The sequence below is a fragment of the Suricata suricatta genome, chromosome 9 (genome assembly GCF_006229205.1).
Source record: "Suricata suricatta isolate VVHF042 chromosome 9, meerkat_22Aug2017_6uvM2_HiC, whole genome shotgun sequence".
Taxonomy (NCBI): domain Eukaryota; kingdom Metazoa; phylum Chordata; class Mammalia; order Carnivora; family Herpestidae; genus Suricata; species Suricata suricatta.
The window spans coordinates 57,130,405-57,147,254 of record NC_043708.1 but is presented as its reverse complement, the minus strand read 5'-3'; positions in this window follow the sequence as shown (position 1 = coordinate 57,147,254).

Sequence of the window (16,850 nt, the reverse complement as noted above, 5' to 3'; positions counted from 1 at the left end):
CAGGTCTTGTTGAGGCCCAAGACTCGTTTCTGATAAGATCCCAGGTAAAGCTGCTGCTGCCGCCCCAGGACGGCACTCTGAGAAATAAGGAGCTGTTATGCTTGAATACTCATGCTTTAGAATGGCCTCTGGTGTATGGTGTATGGATTCCTATTTTTCAAGGATGTTTACTTTGCCAGATCCAATTTGAAAATGTGTCCTTAAGTGATGCTGAGCAGGGCACCTGACGTGAGGTTCTACAAATTAGCTTGAAAGATAAATGGAATACCAATGGATAGTCTGCCTGCAACTAAAGACTTCTTTCTTACGGGTTGAGGTTGTTCACTGCCTTTATACACTTGTCTTTCTGAGCTGGTGAAAGTGCGAACCACAAGGAAAACATAGGACGGTAAGTCAATAGCAGAGGTCATCCCGCTGAACGGGATACACATGGCTGAGGTGCCGGGACGCCTCCTTGTTCCTGTGATGGCTTTGTGAAACTGAATGACTAATTGACTTCTTTCTGACTTAGTTTTCATAGCTGCAGATTGTGAAAGTGAGAAGACAGCTCTTTTCCAACTGCTAAGGTCCCTTATTGAGATTATGCAATCAAACCCGGGACCTAGGACCTGCATAGGACTACGCATTTCATTCAGATCTATCCAGGTAAATGTGTACAAAATATGATTTTGAATAGTAATGCTTACTGGGTGCCACAGAGTCCAAACACTTACCATATGGCCATATATTTAATTCCCTCAAACAATCTTGTGGGGATGGTATTATAATTATTCCTATTTTATTTTCTTTTTAAAAATTTTTCTTTAATGTTTATTTTTGAGAAAGAGAAAGTGAGTGGGGAGGGGCAGAGAGAAAGGAAGGCACAGAATCCAAAGCGGGCTCCAGGCTCTGAGCTGTCATTACAGAGCCCGATGCGGGGCTCAAATTCATGAACTGTGAGATCAGGCCCTGAGCTGAAGTTGACACTCAACCTCCTGAGCCACCCAGACACCCCATCCCTGTTTTCTAATAGAGAAATGGAAGTATGAATAACTTTGTCTTGTGTCAAATCAAGCACTTCGACCTTCAATGGTAAGAAGTTGCAAGGTGAGGGCCCATAGATAGGTTTTGTTTTGTTTGCCCAAAGAATTTTAGATAGTTGAATTAGTTGTCAACAGTTACAGGCTATTTCTTACTTCTTTTGAAAAACTGGGGTGTCTGGAAGTTTTAGGCTTGTGTTCCTGCACAGCGGCCATCAGCTGGTGCAGAGTAGCAATTGCTGCCCTTCTAGGGGCTGTGAGTGCCCGGCTTGTCACAGTTCTTACCTGGCCTGTTTCACTTGTGTTTATTATATCCTCGTGCTGAAACTGTTGTTTGAAATCCCCATTCATAGGGGCACATTGGTGGCTCAGTTGGTTAAGTGTCTGACTCTTGGTTTTGGTTCAGGTCATGATTTCATGGTTCATGAGTTCAAGCCCTGCACTGGGCTCTGTGCTGACAGTGCAGAGTCTGCTTGGGATTCTGTTTCCCTCTCTATGCCCCACTCCTGCTCCCTCACTCTCTCTCTCAAAATAAATCAATAAATTTTTAAAAATTAAAAAATGAAATACCTGTGCACACTCTCATCGCCAGGGATATTTATACAACTAAGAATCACCACCTTTAGCTAGTGTTTTGCTGAGCTTTTCCGGGGTAGAAGTCACTAAAATGGGGACAATCAGTGGGAGGGTAGGGTGGGGACAGAGAGAGAGAGAATGAGAATGAGATTGAGAGAGAGATTGGCTGTGTGTCGGCAGATGTATTCTGAGAAGATGGGACCTGGTTCGAAGACAAACGGCATCTTCTGGCCTGGTGGGGCAGGATGCGGTGGAGAGATACGGATAAGGCAGGTGACCATGGTTTTAATTAGTCTGAAACATTAGGTGGCATAGATTTCTTCTGCTTCCAAGCAGTCATGTATGAATCAGTGCTTAAGCATGAGCTCATTATTATTGCTGAGGCATTCCAGCCTCCTTGGCCCCTAACACAGTGGCACCTGCTATAAATCTCTGTGTTTTTGGACTTCTGTAAACCCTCTACAAAGCTCTCCTGTCCCCACTCTGCAACAGTTTCATATGATGTGTTTTTGGAAGTGTCAGGGCATCTGATGGTCCACCCAGTCCACCCGTTTTAAGGGCGGTAGGGGTGGCAACGCTGGGCTGTCCCAGGCACTGTCAGCAGTGGCAGTGACAGGCAGAACACAGAAGTAATGGAAAGGGAGGAAGCGGAGGGTGAGTTGTTGCTGAGGGCAAGGCTGTACAATTTTAGGCGGTTTTAGGGCAGAAGAAGGGGGCAAGAAGAAGAGGATCTGACAAAGAGAACCAATCATGTGAACACGTGAGGGTGCATGTGGACAGGATGGAGAAAGGAAGATCATTCTAGTAGCAAACTTTACTGAGCTCTCGGGCTGGGACCACACGGCTGTAAGGACTCTGAGTGCCAGTGTTCTCCTTCTGCGGACCAGGAAGCCGAAATGCAGTAAGGTTAAATAACAAGCCCAGTGTCACACAAGTAGTAAGCAGGAGAGCTAGGACCTGGTCACCGTACTTGTGCTGCTCAAGTTTGCAACGTGTCCTGCCGTGGGGGTTACAAAACAGAGGAGCAGGAAAGAAACAAGGCCCGCGGGGATGAACTGGTTAGAAGAGGAGCAAACTGAGAAGCAAAGTGGGGAGTTCTCCAGCCTGTGTGATCATATTCCCCTGTGACTTGAAATGACACAACCATCCTGCTTCTGCTGCACCACTTGTGAATGTGGCTCTGAGCCTCAGGTTTCTTATCTACAAACTGTGTGTGGTAGCCAGCATAGCTGCTTGTTGGGATTAAGTCAAATAAGGTAGACAGAACACACTTCGGACATTATCGAGTGCTATGTGGTGGGACTATTGATGTTAAGGCTCCTTCTGTTAACGGAAAGAGTGGAAACCTTAATTTGACTGTTGCACCTGTGTGCCTGGTAAGCTGCTTTTCTTCTGTGATGTGTTTTCCCGACCGATGTCCCGATGACCCTGTCATTGGCTTCTGCTGCTCTGTTGATTTTTCCAAGTGTCTGAAAGGGCAGCATGTTTTTTTGTTTGGTGGTTTTTTTTGTTTTTTTCCTTTCATAGGGTCTGTGGTCTTGGCCTCCTGAGCCTGTATTCCTGGCTACCCTGTTAGTTACTGCCATTGCTAAGAGGTATCAGTGGCAAAGTCACTATTAGGAACGCAGCAGCTGCCTGGACTCACAAGGACCACATTTTTCTGTCTTGCCATAGCAGGGTCATTTGCTCAAAGTCAAATAGAATTGATTCTTCTATTTTCTTTAGAGTGACTGATAGCATCTCAGAGTTTGCCAGTCCTTCTTGTAACTGACCCTGGTGCTGTTTAGAGGATGCTTTCCAATTGGACAAAGTGGGTAAAGGAGACCAGGTGTGCACAGCTGGGGGGGCAGGAAGCAGCAATACCGCTTTGCTTCCCGTCTCACGTGTGCACGGGTTACCTCAATTCATCTCGTCTTCATCCCGGAGACCTGTGCCGCTGCAGCAATGAGCAGGGAGGGTCTTGGTGCCCTCTGGCCCTCCCTTTCAGGGACCTGCTCTGCAATTCACTTCACCCTCCTACTCCTTTTTATTCTCCGCAGGTTGTTAATTAATCCTTACGTAAAATGTCACTGCTCCTAGCAGTGTTTGTTATTAATAGAAAAGTAGTGAAGAAGAAAAACCTGAGAGGACCCCAAAGGGTATATCTTTCTGGAGGCTAGAATTTCGGGTTTTGGCACAAGAATTCCTAGTTTCTGAAATTACCAATTCTGTGCCTTTTCACTTTTTGGTCCTTGTGCTGTTGTTGTTGTTGTTGTTGTTGTTTTTCTTCTTCTTCTTCTTCTTTATGTTTTACTTATTTATTTGAGAGATAGGGAAAGCATGAGTAGGGAAGGGGCAGAGTGATAGAATCTAAGCAGGTTCTGTGCTGACAGTGCAGACCCAATGCAGGGCTCAAACTAATGAACTGTGAGATCATGGCTTGAGCCTAAATCAAGAGTCAGATGTTCTGGGGCACCCAGGTGGCTCAGTCGGTTGAGCATCTGGCTTCAACTCAGGGCATGATCTCGCGGTAGTGGGTTCAATCCCCACATTGGGCTCTGTGCTGACAGCTAGCTCAGAGCCTGGAGCCTGCTTTGGATTCTGTACTTCCCTCTCTCTCTTTAACCCTCCCCTGCTCTCTCTCTCTCTCGCTCTCTCTCTCTCTCAAAAATAAATAAAACATTAGAAAAAAACCAAAAGAGTTGGATGCTCAACAGACTAAAGCACCCAGGAACCCCACTGAGTCCTTGTGGTCTGGTTGATTTTCCTCTTGATTATCAACTAACTCATTACTTCTCCTCATTCAGGTTTCTATTCAAATATTACCTCCCAGAGAAGCTTATACTTGCCTCCTTTTCTGGTCTATCACCCCTGCCAGCCCTGATCTTGCCTTATTTTTTTTCATAACCCTTATCATTACTTGACACAATATTCTGTATTTGCTAATTATCTGTATACTTTAAATAGAATGTAAGCTCTGTGAGCTCAGGAACATGGTTTGTTTCAATCATCACCATATCCCCTAAAATAGTGTCTTATTAGGCTCTGTGAAATTTTTAAAAATTCAAGTTAGTCATCAGAAACTTGTCCTGGTGTTTCTTAATTTTATCAGATATGAGTAATCTTTATATTTCTTTATGATATGCCTATGTCTTTAGCATTGGTTTATATTTATTGGTTGATTAATTCAGCAAAAATGTCAACATCTAGCAAGTTGTGATCATCAGGCTGAAGCTGAGAATAGAAAGGTAAATAAGGCACAGTCTCATCCTCCAGGCAGCTCACAATCTAGTAGGGGAGGCATATGAGTAAAAGATAGGTATGATGGAGTGCGAGTATGGGCAAGACAGTACATTCTGGAGTATTTCAGTGCAGTGATGAAGATGAATAAGAACTGGCCAGGAGACCTGGAGGACGTCTCTGCAGGCAGAGGAGACCAGTATGTAGAAGGTCAAGAAGGTGTACAAGTTCAGGGGAGATGCACTGACATGGAAGTAGTTGATGTGCCCAGACTGAAAGATGTGGGCACTACTGAGTGAGATGAAGCTGAAAATAAGTGAGATATGGTGGGGAGTTCTGAAGTCACGAACGCCACCTTGAAGAATGTGAACTTTCCTCAAAGAGCCAGCGAGGGATTTTTCACAAGGGCGAGACGTAATTAGATCTGTGTTGATTTAGACACTCTGCTTCCTCTGATTTTTCTTTCACACACAGAATTAGCATCAGCCGCAACAGGGAAGCAGGGCAGGTGTGGGAAAAAGTTTTGTTTATTTACATTAAAAGTGACTGGAGTCACTGAGAGAAGAAAGAGGTCTGTAGTGCCCAACCAGTTCTCTGTTTGGCATGTCTCGTTTCTGAACTTTTTAAAAAGGAAAATTTCAAATATATACAAAATAGGTAAGCGGTATAATTAACCTCTGTGAACTCATCACACAGCTTAACATTTGTCAATATTGTTATTCTTGTTTCTTTCATCTGTACCTCTGCCCACGTTTGTCCCCAGCCAGTAAAACATAAGAGGTTTATAAGGTGAAATCAGATGGAGTCATAAGCAAGGGATGTGAGGGACGAGGGAAGGCTATAATTAAGAGTTCTGTCTGAAGGCTTCGTCTCAAGTAAGCCCAGACTGAAAGAGGAAAGAAGGGTATGGATGTGGATAAATGCATAGGTGGAAGGAGCCATGAGGGGGGAAGGCAAGCTCTTGAAAACAGGACTGTCCTGTCTTTGAGTTGCTTGCAGCCAACATACTGCTGCAGTTGGTAAGCGTGCAATAAACATTTGTTCAATTGAATTGGGCTCATGCCCTGTGGTCCCTGTTTGCTTCATGAAGTAGAGGCTCACTCATTGACAGGAGTGAGACAGACAGAGTAAAGAATAGAGAAGAGGTAAAGCTATGGACTAACTTCAGTGCTGCAGGAAGGGGATGCCACTGACCCACACACGAAGGTGCTTTTGTGTGTGTGCTCTGTCAAATATGTTCAGTTACCAAGAGAGGATGTTTTCTTCTACAGCGTTTCAAAGAAAAGAGTAATGAATGATTTAGAAGACAGGCTTTGTCAGTCTTTATGTTCTCTTTTACAGATAGAATCTTAAAGGACTCTTGGGGTTCAAAAGATTGTAGAGAAGATTTTGAGCTTTAATTTTTATCTCTGTTGTCCTTTCTTTTCCTGTGTGTTTTTGTTTTTTTTTTTACTATCTTACTATACATCACGAATGCAGCTGGTCTTTCTCTAGTCTGACATAAATATCTCTACTCAAAATTTTCTGGAATCCCCAAGACTGAAACTGAACAAGTCAGAGATGTTACTTTACATTTCACCTCTGTTGTGGAGAATAGAATATGGGAGAAGATAAGAAATAACAACAGCTTTAATTTGAAACTTGTAAAATGAGTTTGCATAGAGCAAATGCAACACAGTTGGTGCTAAGGCTACACATGAGCTTTAATGACCTGCTAGATAAAGCAACAGATTGAGTAAATGCATTTTCATTTAGTATATTTACAACTATTCATCTAAAAATAAAAATTCTTCTTAAATGCAGTAACCATTCACATATATTAACCTGAATATCAAGCATTGATGAAGAAATATTTCAGTGCCTGGACATTGTCATTTGCTATAAAAGAAATGAGAGGAAAAAAGGTCATTTGACTTTATAAAGCTATTTTGCAATTGTTTCCATTACCATCATCCTGCCAAAGTTGAAAAATCTTGAAGATTCAAAGTTTTACTGCACAAAATAGTTCATATCCTTTGCATGCTGATACATTATATGGTCATGAGGTATCCTACCCTTCCTTCCTATTTCTTACAAATGTTACTAGGAACTTACTAAATTCTGGAAAACTTATTAGATAACCTTCATGAGAAGGCATGATTGCCACCCTCAGTGGGCTCATAGTCTTTTTTTTAATTAATTTTTTAAAATTTGTATCCACCTTAGTTAGCATATAGTGCAGCAATGATTTCAGGAGTAGATTCCTTAATCCCCCTTACCCATTTAGCCCATCCCCCCTCCCAAAACCCTTCCAGTTACCCTGTTTGTTCTCCATATTTAAGAGTCTCTTAAGTTTTTGTCCCTTTCCCTGTTTTTATATTATTTTTGCTTCCCTTCCCTTATGTTCATCTGTTTTGTATCTTAAAGTCCTTGTAGTATGAAGTCATATGATGTTTGCCTTTCTCTGACTAATTTCACTTAGCATGATACCCTCTAGTTCCATCCACATAGTTGCAGATGGCAAGATTTCATTCTTTTTGATTGCCAAGTAATACTCCGTTGTAAATATATACTACATCTTCTTTATCCATTCATCTATCAATGGACATTTGGGCTCTTTCCATACTTTGGCTATTGTTGATAGTGCTGCTATAAACACCGGGGTGCATCTGTCCCTTTGAAACAGCGTACCTGTATCCCTTGGATAAATAACTAATGAGTGGACTCATAGTCTTAACCAGTCATTGATGTCTTCTCTTATATGTTCCTACAGCTTCCTAATCTTTCTCATATTATAGAAATTCTCACGGTACTTTATAATTGCATTCTGGTTTTGTTTCTCTCTGTAGATGGATAGAAGGATGAGATCATGGCGTTTTCCTCCCTCTTTTTGAGGAGGCAATTGTCCACAGCATTTCTGCACATCTCATATATCAACTTCAACGTTTTTGGTGGATCGTTATTTCAAGACTGTTTGTATAGCAAACAGCATGAGAAGATGGAGAACCCAAACTTGCATTAGAATTACTGAAGTAGTAAGAGAGTTAGGGCAAGTAAAACACCCAGAGCTGTTTTTGCATACAGTTGGGGCACATTACTGTTGTTATCATTAACATTATTATTATGATCAACTATATGGAATACCCTGAAGCACTGTTCCTGCAACTAAAAATGTTTGTACTCCTTTGAAGTGTGTCTGGTGCTAAATTAATTAAACAAGGAGGCCATGGGGCCCCTGGGTGACTCGGTAGGTTGAGCGTCTGACTTCAGCTCAGGTCATGATCTCACAGCTTGAGTTTGAGCCCCACATCAGGCTCTGTGCTAATAGCACAGAACCTGGAGCCCGCTTCAGATTCTACATCTCTATCTCTCCCTGCCCCTCTCCTGCTCTCTTTCTCTCTCTCAAAAATAAATAAACATTAAAAAATTAAACAAAAACCAAAAAAAAAAAAAAACAAAAACCAAGGAGGCCATTAGAGTGATGTGGCTCTAATGCCATGGTGGCCTATGTAAGCAAACCAAAAATCTAAGCCAATAAGTGCCTAATGCTAAGGACAACCAGCCACAAACAGCCAACTAGGCTTTAAGCTATAGCCAATCAAATAAGTTCCTTTCTTTGTTTCTGCACGGTTTCTATATAACTCTTTTCTCTGCCTCATGTTGGTAGAGTTCTCCTAACCACTTCTGGTTTTGTGCTGCTTAATTCCAATTTTCTTTTCCTCAAATAAACTCTGAACATTTTAAATATGCCTCAGTTTATCTTTTAACAATGGTAAAGAGAAAAAAGGGATGATGAAGTCACTTGAAACCATACAATAAGATTAGTTGAAACAATCAGAGATATTCAACCTGAGGAAGGAAAGCTTATGAAGAACCTGGTAGCTGTCTATCAATATTCAAATGGCTGTGAGCAAGATTAGATTTATTTTGGGTGAACTCAAAAGTAGATATCAAAAAGAGGCATATTTGTGCTTAAGGTAAGGAAAGCTTTTAAACAAGACTGCCTCATGTGGTCTAGACTCTCAGTGGAGGGTACCTTGTCAGAGATACTGTCAAAGGAACTCAAGGTCTTGATGAGAATGAGCGTGAGGGGAATAGACCTATGACTGCTGAGATTACTGGTCAGAAAGTTCAGAGATCCATTAGTTAAACTTTCCACTGGAAGCAAATAGCTCATATTTACTTTCTCAATATTTCCAAAACAAATAAATATCTCAGAGTTGTTCACTATGTGCTGTTGACACAAAATGAGTGATGAACCAAGTCAGTAGTGAAAATTTTAGTTTCTGCTCTATTAGTTTAATGCATTTATCATAATATATGTGCTCAAACAGACAGCTAAATATCTGCACAATTTCACTGTGTAATGGGATGCCTGGAGATGTGGAACTTTAAAAAATATGTATGTATTTAGTTAGAGATGCTGCCATAAAATTTTCTAGACAGCAGGGGGTTCAGGATACTCTGGAGAAGGCCTTTTCGCTTAGGGAAGACAATTTGGGTAGTCCCTTTTGGTAAGGTAGATGTAAGGTAAGGATCCTACTCCTGACTGTCCTGGACTTTTAATATCCTGTTCCCATTTTATAAGTCACTGGGGAAAGATGGGTGACAGGCTATCATCAAAGAGCTTGATTATGGGTTTCTGTTCTGTGGCAGTGGAAAGGCTATGTGGAAAGCAGCTGGAAGGCATGGCTTCATCACCTGCAGCCAGTTAGCTCCAGGTGACGTCAGAGTCAGCTGCTTTGTGGCAGTTTGGGTGGAGCAAAGTTATACATAATTAACCTTGTTTTCTCTCTGTGTGTGTGTGTGTGTGTGTGTGTGTGTTTGCATATCTGTTGTCAAACTAGATGTTTCCAGTCCATATCCAAAACGAATGTCTTGCATCAATATGGACTTATCAAAAAATCCTCTGTGGCATGCCTGGGTGGGTCAGTTGGTTAAGCGTCCAATTTCAGCCCAGGTCATTATCTCACGGTTCATGAGTTCGAGCCCTGTACCCGGCTCTGTGCTCACTGCTTGGGGTCTTGGAGCCTGCTTTGGATTCTCTGTCTCCCTCTTTCTCTGCTCCTCCCCTATTTGAGGTCCGTCTGTCTGTCTCTCTCTCTCAAAAATAAATTAACTTTAAAAAATCTATATTAAAAAGGCCCTTTTGTGATTTTCTGAATGAGCACATGCAGGTTTTCAGCAGAAAGCACTGCTGGCAAACACTGACCAGCCATCCCAGCAGGGCGTCCTCTTCCAGGCCATACACGCCACCCTGCCCCCTTTCCTTTGGTCATGTTAGCCTGACAGATATGGTTTACTTTTTCTTTGTCTACATCTGCTTGATTTCTCTTGGGTGATAATTGCAAGGTTTTAACATATAGGGTTAATCTCCTAGGGAGACTTTCTCCAGTTTCTTGTAATGCTTTGTGTGGGGAGGCCAGAGGTGGTTAAAATATTGGAGAGGGAAACTTCCTCTTTTTTTGCTCTTGTCTGAGAAACTGCCACCAGAAAACCTGTGAGACTTTTCTGTGAGGCTCACTCCAGGATCACTACAGTAATACTAGATTCCATGATTTTTGGGACAGCAGCAAATATGATTAAGAATGATGCATTTGAGGGAACTGATGAGACTCTCTGGTGCCTCTTTTCTGAATCACTAATAACCAGGACTGACACTCTTAATTTGAATAAATACCCTTGGGCTTCATAGACTTATTATGAAAAAGGAATGAGGCACTACAGAGAAAGACATTCCTTAGATAAGTGGGAGGGGCTCAGAGTGGACGAACACTAAAAGGGATATAATTTTTGATGAGGTGGGATGTGCCAGACACCATTGGTTAAGATAAGCTGGCTCATGACAGAAGTGACAACCATGCAGTGAGCCTGATTGGATTTCAGTCAAGTTATATTTCAAACCCAGATTAATATTACCTGCCATATCGGTCATTCTTCACGGTGTTTATATCTCCTCTGTTACATCAGGACCTAGTTCAGAACTAGTTCAGGTGACATCTAAGGTAACACATTCAGTAATAAACTCAATAAATCTCCAGCATAAATATATTTATTCAAAAACCTCAGCCTAGTCTAGTGGGATGATGGTGAATCAAGGGCACAGGACTTCATTTATCTATATTTTGGTTGTCTGTTTATTTATTTAATTTATTGAGGTATAATTGACAGATTATTATATTAGTTTCAGTATACACTATAGTGATTTGAAACTTGTATACATTGAGGAATGGTCACCATAATGTCTAGGCACCATCTTTCACCTTATAATATTAACACAATATTATTGGCTATATTCCTCATTGCTTATTTATTTTATAACTGGAAGTTTATACTTCTAATCCTCATCACACAGTTCAGCACCCCCTACCACCTTCTCCTTGGTGATATATATATATAATCATGGAATACTTCTCAGCCATAAAAAAGAATGAAATCGTGCCATTTGCGACAACACAGAGAAATCTAGAGGTTATTGTGCTAAATGAAATAAATCAGACAGAGAAAGACAAATACCATATGATTTCACTTACACATGGAATCTAAAAAACAAAACAGATGAACAAAAACCAAACAAATTCTTAAATACAGAAAACAAACTGGTGGCTGTCAGAGGGGAGATGAGTGAGGAGATGAATGAAATAGATGAAGGGGATTAAGAAGTGCAAACTTCCAGTTATAAATAAGTATGGAGGCGAAAAGTAACAACATGGGGAATATCGTCAATGATATTGTAATACTCTATGGTGACAGATGGTGGTTACACTTATTGTGGTCAACACTAAGTAATGTATAGAATTGTCAAATTGATATGTGGTAAACATAAATTAGTATAACATTGTATGTCAATTATATTTCAACTGAGAAAAACATTGCTAAAACAGATACTAAGGAGCTTACTGCCTATGTTTTGTTCTAGGAATTTTATAGTTTTAGGTCATACATTCAAGTCTTTAATCCATTTTGAGTTGATTTTTACATAGGATGTAAGACAGGAGTCCAGTTTCATTCTTTTGCATGTAGCTGTCCAGTTTTCACCATACCATTTATCAAAGAGACTGTTCTTTCTTCACTGTACATTCTTGCCTCCTTTGCTGTAAGTTAATTGACCATCTATGCATGGGTTTATTTCTGGGCTCTCTATTCTGTTCCACTGATTATATGTCTGTCTTTGTACCAACACCACACTGTTTTGATTACTATAGCTCTGTAGTATAGTTTGCAATAAGAGAGCATGATATTCCTGGCTTTGTTTTTCTTTGTCAAGATTGTTGTGATGATTTAGAGTATTTTATGATTCCATATAAATTTTAGAATTATTTGTGTTTATTCATGAAAAATGTCATTGGAATTTTTATAGGGATTTCATTGAATCTGTAGATTGCATTGAGTAGTATGGACATTTTAGCAATTTTAATTCTTTTAATCCACGAGCACTAAATATCTTTCCATTTGCTTGTATCATCTTCAAATTCTTTAATCAGAATCTTACAGTTTTCAATGTACAGGTCTTTCACCTTTTTTGTTAAATTTATTCCTGGGGTTTTATTCTTTTTGATGGAACTATAAATACAATCATTTCCTTGATTTTTTTCCCTAAAAGTTTGTTCTTAGTGGATATAAATGCAACAGATTTTTGTATGCTAATTTTATATCCTGCAACTTTACTGAATTAATTTATTAGTTCTCTAATAATTTCTTGGTGAAGTCTTTGTGGATATATATATATCCATAAAGGATATATAATGTAGCATCATATTATTTGCAAATAGTAACAATTTTATTACTTCTTTTCTAGGTTTTATGACTTTTGGTTTATTTTCTTGCCTAGTTTTTGTGGCTAGGACTTCCAATACTATGTTAAATAAAAGCAGGGATGGTAAGCATCCTAATCTTTTTCCTGATCTTAGAGGGAAAGCTTTCCGCTCCTCACAATTGAGTATGATGTTAGCTGTGGGTTTGTCATGTATGGCCTTTATTATGTTGAGGTACATTTCCTCTACACTCACTTTGTTGAGAATTTTTATGATAAATAGGTGTTGAATTTTGTCAAATTCATTATCTGCATCTATTGAGATGATTGTATGATTTTTATCTTTCATTTTGTTAATATGGCATATCATGTTGATTGATTTGTGAATGTTAAAATATCCTTGTATCCCTGGAATAAATCCCACTTAATTATGGGTGTATGATCATTTTAATGTATTACTGTATTTGGTTTGATAATATTTTGTTGAGGATTCTTATATCTATGTTCACCAGGGATATTGGCTTATAATATTCTTTCTTTGTGGTGTCCTTGTCTGATCAACCTGTGTTCAGTTAGTATCTTTATGACCATCACTTTGAATTCCTTATCAGGTATTTAGATTACTTATCTCTGTGTCATTAAGTTCTTTTTCTGTTGTTTTATCTTGGTCTTTCATTTGAAACATATTTCTTTTGCCTCATTGTGCTTGACTCTCTGTGTTTATTTCTATGTACTAGGCAAAACAGCTATCTCTTTGTCTCTCCATGGCCTTGTGTAGGTGACAATTGTGAGACAACATTTTGGTTGTCTTTTAAACCTTTGTGATTGTCTAAACCACCTGATTTATTCTTGATATACCCTCATTGTCAAGGGTATGCCAAGACCTGTCAATGACCCAAGGGGAGAACTTTCATTTATCACCTAGGTTCAGGCTGATTGGAAACCAGACCCTCAAGGAGCATCTTTAAAAGCAGGCAAATATATACAATCCTGTGGGTCCCCAATTGTAATCCCTGCTGGCCTCCAGACCTGGAGATTTGGAGATGTCCCCAGGGTAATGGTTGCAAAAGTCAGAGCTCCAGATCAATGTATAAGCTCCCTCTGGGAAGTCTTGTTGAGCTGTAGGAAGGCCAAGGTTGTGGACCAGGATGGTGTTTGCCTGGGTACTTCCTGGGAGCTCTTCCTGAAGCCTGTCCCTTAGGCTAAAGCTCCAGACTAAGTAAATAGGTTTTTTTCACAGGAACTGAAAGTTGTGTTTATGACTGCCATTTGTACGGTGCCCTGGGGCTAGTGGCCTGACAAGAACTGTCTTTCTTGTTAACTTCCAACGGGAGCTCTAGAATACCAGTCTCTTGCCCACCACAGCAAGGTAATCAGGTGTCCCCTGCGTGGATTATATCTGCTCACTGGCTTTAATAAGGCAGCTTGAGAGTATAGTGGGTGGGCTATGTTTGTGGGCTTCAGAAAGGCAATGGGGAAATAAATGTCTTGACTGCTTATGTCCACTGGACTTCAGCAATGAAGTGAGAGAGTAACTTCTGTGCATGCATGCTGGGTTCAGGCTGGGAGCAGGAGAATGTCATGACTGCTCACACTTGCCAGCTCCAGCCAGAAGGTGGAAGAGTGGTGCAAACACTTGCACTCTCTGGCCTTACTATGACAATTCATGCCTCCCTGGCCCAGCAAGGCAGCAGGAAGGTGCATCCAAGCTCACCCACCTATGTTAACAAGCTATGTGGAAAGAGCAACAGTGGTGTCTGCTAGTGCCTCCATCTCCAGGGGGTGCCCAGCCTAGTATCTCCATCTCCAGGGAGTGAGCGCCCCAGCTATCCCTTGCCCCTCCAGCCAATGTTCCCAGATCAGTAAATGAATCTCTTACATATAATCTAGGTGCTTTTCAGTCTGCTGTTTCCTTGCTGGGTCTTGGGTCCAGGAAGACAACACATGAGCCCTCCAAGAGGGGAATCTCAGTTTCCAACAGCACTTTGGGACCCCTGGACATTTGCTCCTTTCATTTTCCAACCCACACATTCTGGGGGTGTGGTTCTCCAATGCAGATCCCACAGGCCAAAGTGCCTGGGCACCAACACTTTGCTCCTCCAGAAGTGCCCGTCTAGGAGATCCCTCCTTATTGTGTGTTGGTACATGGGGAATGGGTTTTATTTTTGTGAGGCTGAGTCTCTACCTTCTCTACATCTGCTACCTGGATTGATGTGGTCTTTTTATCCTTTGTTGCGGAGAGCAGTTCATCTAGTTTTCAGAAAGCAATAATTCATATGTAGCTGTAGATTTGATGTGTCCATGGTAGGAGGTGGGTTCAGATCTTCCTGTGCTGCCATCTTGGACATCCTCCTCAACTTTATTTTTTAAGCACAAGTTAAAAAGGGAAATGAAGATACTGTCGCTAGTAATAATAATTCACAAGGCGACATTAGTGATAAAGAAAGAAAAATGAGTTAAAATTTGTATAATCTACATGGGAGAATTGTAAGACCATTTGTAGAGGGGCAGGAACAGAGGCTCCTGCTTAACTCTCCCTGTAAGTGTCTTGCCAGACAGTGTATAAACTTTTAACTCAAAGAAGAGGAAGAAATTGTGCCCTCAATCCTCTGTGATAACACATGATCTGATGTTCCAATGTTTTTTCCAAATTCCCTGCAGTTGAGAGTAGTAGCTTTATCCTTTAAAATAGCTGATAGAAAATGTCTTTGAGGTCTTTAATTAAATGCTAAAAACTGATTCCAGAAACTTCCTATTGTCTGATACTATTCTGCTGATAAGCTCAACTAGCTAAGGAGAATCTCAGGGACAAAAAAGAAAGAAAGAAAGAAAAAAGAAAAAAAAGATAGGAAAGAAAAGAAAAGAAAAAGACAAGTTTTCTCCAGGTGTTTCCATTTACATGTAACCTTTGTGTTAGACAGTTCTCTCCCAGAGGATAACGCTCTGTCACTAATCCCTAGATAACACAAGAAAAGAGACATAGGGTAAAGATACAATAATAGATTTGAGTCTCTGGATTTTTCACTTAGACATTATGGGAGTAGGAAAGGGGCCAGATCAAAAAATAAATGGGCCCAAACAGAAAACATCCATTTGTCCATAGACAACCCACATGGGTTTAACAGAAAAAAGCCCAGAGTATACAGGATTTTCTTCTTACTTTTAAGGCAATATTTTTTAAATTAAAAAAAAAATCTTTTTATTTATTTTTGAATAAGAGAGAGACAGCATGAGCAGGGAAGGGTCAGAGAGAAAGAGGGAGACACAGAACCAGAAGCAGGCTCCAGGCTCTGAGATGCCAGCACAGAGCCCAATGCGGGGCTCAAACCCACGAACCACGAGATCATGACCTGAGCCGAAGTCAGATGCTTAACCGACTGAGCCACTCAGGTGCCCCAAGGCAATATTTTTTAAATGTTTTTTTTTTAATTTTTGAGAGGCCGGGAGGGGTAGAGAATGAGAGAGATAGAATCCCAAACAGGTTTGGTTAGCACAGAGCCCTATGTAGGCTCAAACTGTGAGATCATGACCTGAATCTATATCAAGAGTTTGACACTTAACAAACTGAGCCACCCAGCCATGTAAGGCAATATTTTAAATACCCAGTAGTGGGTTCATTCTACTTTGACCAAGCAAGTTTGTATGCATTTTAGAGTTCCATAGCAACACTTTTCTTAACAGCAACAAGCAAGAAATAATTGTTTCCACCATTACATGACCGACTATATAAATCAAGATTTAGTAAACTATGACCTTGGGGCAAATCCAGTCTGCATTCTGTCCCTGTAATTTTATTAGAATACAGCCACACCCATCAGTTATGCACTATTTATGGCAGAGTTGAATAGCTGTGAAAAAGATCATATAACTCATAAAGCTGAATATTTACTACATAACCCATTGAAGAAAAAAATTTACCAACTACTACGTAAATGGTTTCACATTCATTCAATGGAACACCACTTACCATTAAAAGAATACAAAAGGTTGGTATATGATGATATGAAGATATCTGGGATCAAGAAAAAGTGAGTCAGAGTAGTGTTGATACAAATATTTTCGGAACCTATTTGTCTAAAAACAAAGAATATAAATATATAACAAATTTTTTGGTAAGAGTATACAAGGAACTCAACAGTGATTACCCCTGGGGAATTGAAATAGAAAGTAGAAGTGCGCAGAGGGAGGGAGAAATATTTATTTGATATTCTTCTCTGTCACTTAAAAATTATAAATTTCCATATTACATTTATGTTTGGAAGGAAACTAAATTAGATTTATGGAAACCATGGGCATTTGCTAAG